The sequence below is a fragment of the Micromys minutus genome (genome assembly GCF_963924665.1).
Source record: "Micromys minutus genome assembly, chromosome: 3".
Classification (NCBI taxonomy): domain Eukaryota; kingdom Metazoa; phylum Chordata; class Mammalia; order Rodentia; family Muridae; genus Micromys; species Micromys minutus.
The window spans coordinates 80,055,378-80,065,312 of record NC_137972.1 but is presented as its reverse complement, the minus strand read 5'-3'; positions in this window follow the sequence as shown (position 1 = coordinate 80,065,312).

The following is a 9,935-nucleotide window of genomic DNA, read 5'->3' as shown; positions in this document are numbered from 1 at the left end:
AGCTCTAAGCAGCCAAGGAGAAGTGACCTGGGGCGTGGGGAAGGGCAGCTCTAGAGTCGAAATCACTTTATTGTCATTTTACTGTTAATTAAGAAGTAATTAATTAGAGGCGGAGTCGCGTATACTCCAGGTTGGCCTCAAAGTTGCTGAATGGATAAGGATGAACTTGAATTCCTGATCCTCTTTCCTCTACTCCCCAAGAGCTGGCGTTATAAGACTATGTCACCATGCTTAGTTTACATGTAATATTATTTTAAATGGTATCTCTTATGTCTAGGACTTACAGAGTAGAAAAATTAATGTCTACTTTCTTTATTTCCTGGCATTGTCCACATATTGATTCTGGCAGATGGGAAGATTATTCTCACTCCTATTTTACAAGGAAACTGAGGCCCAGGAGAGAAATAACGTACTCTGGGTAGCTCAGCAGTAAGGCACACTGCTGGGCTCGTAGCTCAGTTCAGCTGGAGATGGGGCCATTAAGCATTCAAGCTCCTGCCGAAGTCTGTTTTATTTTGTTTTGTGTTTTTGAAACAGGGTTTCTCTGTGTGGCCATGACTGTCCTGGAACTCACTCTGGAGACCAGGCTGGCCTCAAACTCAAGAACTACCCGCTTCTGACTCCCAAATGATGGAAATAAAAGCCTGTCAGAAGAGAGTGTCAGATCCCCTGGAACTGGAGTTTGCAGATGGTTGTAAACAGCCCTGTGGGTGCTGGGAATCAACCTGAGGTCCTTTGGAAGAGCAGTCAGTACTCTTAATCACAGAATTGTATAATCAACCTCTTGCTATCACTAATAGTATCCCAATAGACTTTTTAAAGATGAGTTATTAGAAACCAGAGCTTTACTTTTGTGGGCTGAATTCTTAAAAGCAAGACTGGTAGATTGAAGAATCTGCCAACCACAGAGTGACTGAGCATACCCCAGTCACTACAAATAATGGCCATGTTCAAAAATAGCGTGGAAAAAAATGTTTATTTTATTGGAAGCTGTTCAGAAAAGAGCTATGTTCTAAAACAGCAGAAATATTTTTGCCTTTTAAATAAAAATATCTGTGTAGAATAAAAGACAGAGATGGAGTGAACATTCGGATGTTAGCAGCGGCTGCTGCAGATTGAGGGGGGTTACAGGTCACTATTTCCCCCAGATTTTATTTTACCTATTTTTTCTTCCTTGCCCAAACCCTTTGTGTGTGCGCGCGTGCGCAGTCAGAGGTCCACCTTCCCCTGAGTCTCTGTGGGTCTCAAGGATTGGCCTCAGGAAGTCATGTTTGCCTGGCAAACCTTCTCACCTACTGTGTCATCTCACCATCCCGGCTTTATTTTCGTGTTTGCCTCATCTGTATTTTCTACGGGGTTATGCACTGCTCGCGTAGGTTCTCTGGGGTTGCAGAATTGGACAACTGCTCAGACTAGTTACCTTGCAGAGATGGGGGAAAATGCCAAGCACCAGGGAGGCTGGGGTCTAATTTAGGAGAATGGTCTCTGTGGAGCAGGGGGATGAACATCAGACCCTTTAAAGACAGCGAGGACAGGATTGCTCTAACAGGCAGCCGGGCCCCAGAGTGTCTCCCCGCATTCCTCCTGTTGCTTCGGCAAGCCTTTGTATAATCTCCTCGCTGTTCTACTGTGTGCATGCGTCTGGTTATTGGCTTCCTATTCTGGCCCTCTTTGCTTCTGCCTCTGTCTATAACCTTCTCTGAGGGTCTTGCACTCTCTTCATCTTCTCCCCAACTCTGATAAAACAAACAAACAAACAAACACTGGGCTCCCACTCTTAGGAGCAGCTGTTGTGCAGAATTATATGAGATTATGCCAGCGACAACTGACCAGCCCGCAGATGGCTACCTTTGACTCCGGTCAAGATCCCTGTTGCAGTCTGCCATTGCCGGGGAGTTGGGACTCTGCTGCCCGTCCTTATCTGTGACTGCCGCTCCAGTACCTTCATTACTGCTGTCATGGTTCTCCAGCCCAGAAGTCTTAGTAGCAAACGGGTTGATCCTTTTTTAGGGCTGCGAGACAGAAGCTAACCCCGCCCCCGCCCAACTCTGGCTGGTTTCCTGGCAATCTGCAGAGTTCCTTGGATTGTAGAAGCCATCACCCCTAGCTCTCATCTCTGCTCCCTGCTTCCCATGGCTTTCTTCCAATGTATGCATCCAAAGTCCCCCCTTTTGCTGCAGACACTAGGCATAATGGGTTAGAGGTTTAGGGGACATTTACATCAAACACTACTGCTTCAGCCACTGTGAGATCCTGAGACTTGCCTGCCTACTGATTTGGTAGTAACTGACTGAATACCCAACTGCGTAATTGCAAGTGTGTGTGTATGTGTGTGTGTGTCAGTGGACAGCTTATTATTATTATTATTATTATTATTATTATTATTATTATTATATACAATGAAAACCAGCTTTATGGCTTCTCAAGTTCGTGTGGGTCCCCATTAGGAAGATCTCAGCCTGTGGCATCGCAGGGTCACAAGGAGTCACGCTCCAGCACTCTAGGTTCTCTCATTTTGGAGGTAGGGTGTAGCCATGAGTAATCTGGCTGAAGAATGTTGGGTAAATCTGTTTCCATCCTCTGACTGGAGAAATCGGCCTCCATTTATGGCCTTGCTCCCAAGGGAACCCGAATTCCAAATTCCTAGCAGCTGATTTGTGCATAACTTTCCGTGCAGACTTTAGTAGCCACCGGAATGTGCTCTCTTACAGTTGGGTCCTCAGATGTTTTCCCACAGTCCTGGTCCTTGCTGTGCCCCTTGCCCCACCCACTGCTGTGTTCTCACCATTTACCTGCTCCTTCTACTCTGAGGACAGGAGTCCTTCATCTTTGTTACTCATTTCTTGTGACAAAATAATTGCCCAAGGTGGTGACAAGGTGACCACGGTTTAATTGACTAAAAGCAATTTAAGGAAAGAAGGTGGACCCGTTTTGACTCCCAGTTTGAAGGTATCGTCATCTTGGAGGTGCAGGCGTGGGTAAGGCACGTGTGTAAGGCACGTGTGTGAGTCAGCTGGTCACAGCCTGTCCTCAGCCAGGAAGCAGAGAGAGACGGGACAGGTATACACCTCACTTTCTCCGTGGATGCTACTCCCTACACTTAAGTGGGTCTTCCTGCTTCAGTTAACCCAACTTACAGATTGCCCCAGAGACAGGCCCAGGGGCTTGTCTTCGGGTGATCCTCGCTCTTGTCAGCAAAATTAACCATTATGCCCTCTCGCTGCCTCTTGAGGTCCTGGGATCATTTGGGGCTGGATTACATGACTCATCTTGCTTTACCTGGGTTTTGGAAAACTGTGTAGTGACATTTTCAATCTCTTAAAGATCCTTACAGGCAAAAATCTCACTGTCCTCATGTTCAGGAAGAATATGAAGTGTATGTAGCATTTACGAACCACCTACTATGTGCCAGCCTCTGAAGCAGTGTTTTCTCACATTCCTTTTAAAAATGTGTCCTCTAGCACCTACGTCAGGACCTGATACACAGTCACTGTCCCGCAGCCCCCTGGTCACTTGTGTATATTCTCCCAAGCTCCTGGACCTACGACTTACTGAAGATGCTTTTGTCTCCCCCTAAGGCTCAGGGAACTGGGCAGGTGACAATATTACTAGCCTCACAGAGCAGTCACCTGCCATCTGAGAGAAAGCCAGCCTTCTCCTCAGCATTTCTCACCCAGCAGACGGGACTTAGTGCCTGGGTTCCCTGCTCCAACATGAAAGGAAACAGACTGGATTCCCAGGACTCACCATGTGAGAACATGAGCAGCTGGTAGACATCCCCAACCCCAAATTCAGGTGTCATGGGGCTCAGCTTTGCTCTTACAAACCAGCTACTCTACAAGACTAGGGGATGTTAACCCCAATGCCTAGGGGTGTGTTCTGCAGCCCTCCCCCTTCAGCCCTCCCCCTTCAGCCCCATGGCTGTGCTCTGGTTGTTGAATCGTGGCTGTGTCAGGCTGTTTCATTTTGACCCACGTGTTCACAGGGCTCCTGCTGAGAATTCATAATCCCTGCCCCACAGCCCACTCACCCAAAGCTCCCACAAGTTCCATTGAAGGGCCCAACCCTGACCCAGCCTGTCTGCTGCCATCTGTCTACCCACCAGGTCATACGTGTGACTCTTGGAAACCCCAAGGGAGCTAGGCCACGTCTGCTCTAGAACCCATGGCCTCTCCATGCTCCCAGCTGTCTTCAGAGCCTAGAACATCAACAACAGAGAAGAGGTGCCAGTGTAGCTCAGCGGCAGAGCACTTGCCTGGCACATGAGCGGCTCTGGAGTCAGCCAACAGAGACAAATAGTGAAAGAAAGGAAATAAAATGGAAAACATAAACACTGTGACTTTTCTTGATGTTGGAAAAGTTCCCCTGGGCTCCCAGCAGGGGGCAGACATCTGGTTTACAAGAAGTTCATCTCCTTTTAAAGACTCATAAAATGTGTCTGAGGACACACGTGTTAAAAAATAAACTTGAACAAGTCCCAGCAATTGAGGCAATCAGACCACCTCAGCCTGGGCCGTCCTGCAGATGCCATGCTGTTTTCAGGCAGAGGCTGTGCTTGAGTGGTCCAGAATGTGTTAAGCTACATCTATCTCTGCATCCAGACAGCACAGCGGCAGGCAGTAGACCCTAGAGGAACACTAGATGAGCTGGAGATGCTCATGACCAACACCAGACTCTCTCTTTTCTGGTCCTCATTCCTAATCATATACCTTCTCCGAACTGCCATCCACACCCCTTCAGAGCTGGCCCACTTTTCTCTCGGGGATGGGGAAACCAATAGAGACTGCCTGCGGCATCTCAGGGAAGTAGAGCTGTGTTTTGATGAACTGTACAGGGTGTGATATGGACCCAAGGTTCCTAGAGACCTCAAGGAAGAGCCTGAAGCCTCTAAGGACAGGATGGACAGTTTTAGAAGATAGCTGTGATTTGTTGGGTGTGCTGCTGTGTGCCAGTCATTACAGCAGTGGGGAGGCTGAGGCAGGAGAATCTTGACTTGAGACTATGTCTCAAAATAGTAAGTCTACATTTTTTTTTAATGTCGCGACAGGGTCTCACTGTATAGTCTCAGACTCACAGATATCCATCCCTTTCTGACTCTCATGGTGGGATGAGAGGAATGTGCCACTAGGCCCTGCAGAAGTCTCTTTTTAAAACGTACTAATTAAGTATGCTATGTGTGCCAAGGTGATGATTGTGCATCGTGTAAACAAACCAGTGCTTCACTGTTTCTCATGCTTAATCTCTAAGATAAAGCTATCTCACCATGTTTACGTTTCATTACCAGGCATGGTGGTACATGCCTACAGTCCTAGCACTCCGGAGGCAGAAGCAGAACATCGGGAGTTCAAGGTCATCCTCAGCTATATAGTAAAATTTCCTTAAGGATCTTTTTTTTTTTTCCATAGTCTGGTGAGATACAGGCAAGCCTCCAGCATGAATTTAACCATCCAATGTCTCTTCATCTGCTTAGGGTATCATCATTCTTGGGTCTTCAAATTGGGCCCAGCTTGGGCGAGTAGCATCAGCCTTCTCAGGGTTCCAGCGTCTTAGACCCATGTTAGACTTAGTGAACTAGAACCTGAATTCTATGTAGTTCCCAGAGGATTGTGTGCACACAACAGCTGGAGAAGCCATGCGTGCTGGTGGGACAACACTTGACAGTGCCCTGCATGCATTGAGATGATCTCACCAACAATGCAGGAGTTTGCCTCACTGATCCCAACTTTACACCTCACTGCTGCTTCTGGGGTGGTGCCTTGTATCCTTCCACATCAATACTGACTACAGCACAGTATTTATAAAATATCTATCTTCTATCTATTTACCTGTCTGTCTTTCTGTCTGTCTGTCTATCTATCTATCTATCTATCTATCTATCTATCTATCTATCTATTATCTATCTATCTATATCATATCTGTCTGTCTGTTTGTCTGTCTCTCTGTCCGACTGTCTGTCTGTCTGTCTATCTACCTACCCACCTACCTACTGTAAACTCGCATGAGTGTAGAGTTCCGAGGGCCCTACCTTGGTTCTCTCCCTTCACCGTGTGGATTCTTGAGATTGAACTCGGACCCTCAAGCTGGGCATTTGTTCTTTTAACTTAAAACAAAACAAAACACCAAGCTATTACTTCTTCCCCTTTCTTTTTCCCTCTCCCCTACCCCTTCCTCTCCCCATTCCCTCTACCCTGACCCTTCCTTTTCTCCCCTTCCACTCCTCCTTCTTCAGGTCGCACTACACAGTCCAGGCTATCCCAAAACTCACAATCCTCCTGCCTCAACCTAGGATCAGAGATTTGCACCATCTTCAATCTCATTGTCTCCTCTGGTGTGTGTGTGTGTGTGTGTGTGTGTGAGAGAGAGAGAGAGAGAGAGAGAGAGAGAGAGAGAGAGAGAGAGAGAGAGAGAGAAATATTGCTTTTACAGGAACTCCTTCAGTATCTACTGCATTTGAGCATGATTTTAAATGTTTGCTAGCATAGTTTTAACTTCAGAGAAAGACCCATGAACAACCTGAGTCCATTGTCTCTTTCAAGTTGCTACATGTTAGCTTTCCCAGATTAGAAGGAATTGTATATCGCTGAGACTTGCCTTTAGTCTGTCCCATCTCATTTGTGTTTCTGCAGTCACCTATGATGCTTCATAATGTTCTGCATGATGTCATTCACTGAAAACCTATACTTGCACATTATCGACTCTATCCACTTACTAGTCCATGGGCCATCCTTCAGGTGTTGCCTAGGGAACACTTCCCATTGGCAGTGCCCACCCTACAGAGGAGAGGCTGCTGCTCCCTCCTTTGACTTCCAGCCAATCCCAGACAGCTGAGGTGAGGAGATGCCACAATGCACTGGATTGAAATTGCAGAAGATGCATGAGAAAAACATGGCTTTCAGAAAGAAAACAACCAAGCAGAACAAGCAGGCCATCTCGGGGAGGTGCAAGCCAGGGACACTGCATTCTGCAAGCCTAGCTTGTTCTATTTAATTTGCTTATCTTGATAAAATGCAAAGAGGTCGGTGAGGTTTAAATCACTGTGCTGCCCATTTTAAATCCAAGAATCTAGAACAAGGAGGACCAGGCCTGCCTTTCCCACCTGCTTGTCTGGAAAGAAAAAGAACCGAATTGGTGACAGTGGATACAGGGATGTGACGGTGCAGAGAGTAGAACCCACGCCAGCTCTAGGAATCCTGAAAGCTGTCAAATGCAGTTTCATCGGTGTGATTTTTAAATGTTCAGATCATTTTGGTTACTGAAATGGACTTTAAAAACATATATAACAATATAATATATATATTTTCTTTTAAATCTGAAAGAAAGGGGCTAGAGAGATGGCTCAGCGGTTAAGAGCACTGACTGCTCTACCACAGGTCCTGAGTTCAAATCTCAACAACCACACGGTGACCCACAACCATCTGTAATGAGATCTGATGCCCTCTGCTGGTGTGTCTGAAGACAGCTACAGTGTACTTATAATAATAAGTAAATTTATTAAAATTTAAAAGAAAGAAGAAGCACTTCTTAAAAATTCTCTTGTGTTTTCATTTATTACTTTGTTTCAAATGTAGCTGTGCAGCTGACGTCCTGATTGATATCTGTAATCTCAGCAGTGGAGAGGCCAGCCTGGGCTCCAGTTAGTCCCATGTCTAATTCAATACATTTCAAGATTTCAGCCCCTGGACATGGTATAGAAAGATTACCGACAGATGCCTATAGCTTGGACTCGACTGCCATCTTGTGAGTTATCAGAATATCCCCCCTCCCCACTCCTGTCTTCTAAGCCTCTACAAAACCATGTGTGGTGAGTGCAGGACAGATCAGGGTCACAACACTCACATCTGTCCTGGATTGAGACAGAGTTGGTTTCCTTCAACACAGACATGTTGCAGGAATTTGTTTTGTTTTGACCTCATGTGTGGGATATGAGGCTGCTTCAGATAGTTCACAGCAGCTATGACTGGTCCTGTGCTTTGGTCGGGGTATGACTTTGTCAGCTAAAGATAGTTTATGTTTGGAACTCCGGGGACTCCTTAGAGGGTGTAAAAAGGCCAGAGCCTCTGAGAGAGGGCCACTGCTCTCCCTGCTGCTGCTGCTCTTGCTGCTGTTTGTTAGATTACTGGTTGGAGATACCCCAAAGGCCAGTATTGGACTTGCTCCAGGAATTCAGTGGCCGTAATCAACAGAAAGTAGTCTAATGATTTCTATGTCCCCCTTTCCCCTCTAACCTTCTTTCTCTCCTGCCTAGTGTTGGGAGGTTGGAAGAATAAGGGTGGTAGGGGAAAGAATCAAATAGAGTAGCCAAAAGTATAGTTACAGACAGACAGCAGATGGAGAACTTGCGAATGGTCGTAGGGAATGTTCTGACTTGGGTGAGTTACAGGAGCATAGTTGCTTCCCACCATAGAGGGCAGTGGTGGCCATGCTGGACAGAGGGAAGGCAAGGGCCGTCAGAAGTCCAGGAAGGCAAATTTGTGGAGAATGTCTTCATTTACCTGTTTTTGATATATGGTCTCATATATCATGTATGTAGCCCTGGCTGTTCTAGAACTCATTCTGTAGACCCAGCTGGCCTCAAACTTGGAGATCCACTGCCTCCCAACTACTTGTATTAAAGACATGGACCACCATTTTTCTTTTTTAAAGACAGGGTCTCTCTTAGCCTAGGCTGACCTCCAGGCCACAATCAGCACTGTTTTATTTTATTCTTTATTGTACTGGGGATTGAACCCAGGGCCTTGCGAATGCTAGGCAAGTGCTCTACCGCAGAGCTATAAACCTTTTCCCTCGCTGAGTTTAAAGTGTCTGAAGGTTGGATGTCATCTGAGGGTTGCCAGTTTACTGTCCCTAGGGTCTGGCTCAGTTTCACAGCCCACTTCCCAAGGACGGATGCTACCAACTCAGCCCTCTATACTCAGCCTACGTCTCCCCATCCGAGGCTTCTCAGCTCTGACTTGACAAGTCAGAAACCCTGGGGGCTGAGAGAGCTTTCCCCAGATGACTTGCCAGGTTCTGAACTTGACCTTAAAGGAGAAGTGATTCCTGTCTGGCAGGATCCGCCCTTAGTGAGCCCCGAATCTTAGTCCTGCTCCCAAAATGAAGTTCTCAGAGACTCCCTGTCCAGATTTTTGAAACTCAAGTCAACATTTGTCCATTTCCAACCAGGTGGGGTCAGGTCCAGTTTTTGAAAATACACATGCCTGTGGGACTTTGAAACTTAGCCCTTGAAGTTGTTGTTGTCCTCAGCCATTTTTTCTTACCTTCCCTTCTTCTGTCCTTGTCCCGCCAGAGTTTTGTTTGAATTTTTTTTTTTTTTTTTTTTGAGACAGGGTCTTGCTACATAGCCCAGACTGGCCTTCAACTCACTTATGTAGCCTAGGTTGTTCAATCTCTGACTCCTTGTGTACTGGGGATATGGGTGTCAACAACATTCCCAGCCCCTTAGTCTCATCTTTCTCTGAACTTCGTGACCCTGCCCTTCACTGTCTCCTCCCTGAGAGACGCCCAAGCATAGAGTCCGTCCTGGTGGTGTGGACCTTAGAAAAACCTCCTAAACTGTCTGCTCACAGCGTCCACCGCGGTTAACTGAGAGTTTTGAACTGGGCACTGCTACGGTTTCCAAGACGAGGCTTCTGGGTTAAGTGTCCCTTGGGTGATTGTTGGAAACTGTAGACTCTGAATCCAGAAAATGTGTGATTCTAAGGCTGCCTGCCTGCTTATCCATGTGAGCTCTGGGAACCCACATATTCCTGTGCACAGAGCTGGACTGTGGAACCAACTCTCTATCTTGCCCCTCCCCCTCCTTGTCAAGGAGGACACTACTCCCCAGCCTCAGCTAATAGCTCCAGATAGATGACAAATCAAAGTACCCTGACTGGCTTAGTTGGGGGTGGGGGCTGGGAGGGTAGGGGTGGGGTGGCGTGGGGGAAGTGAGAGAA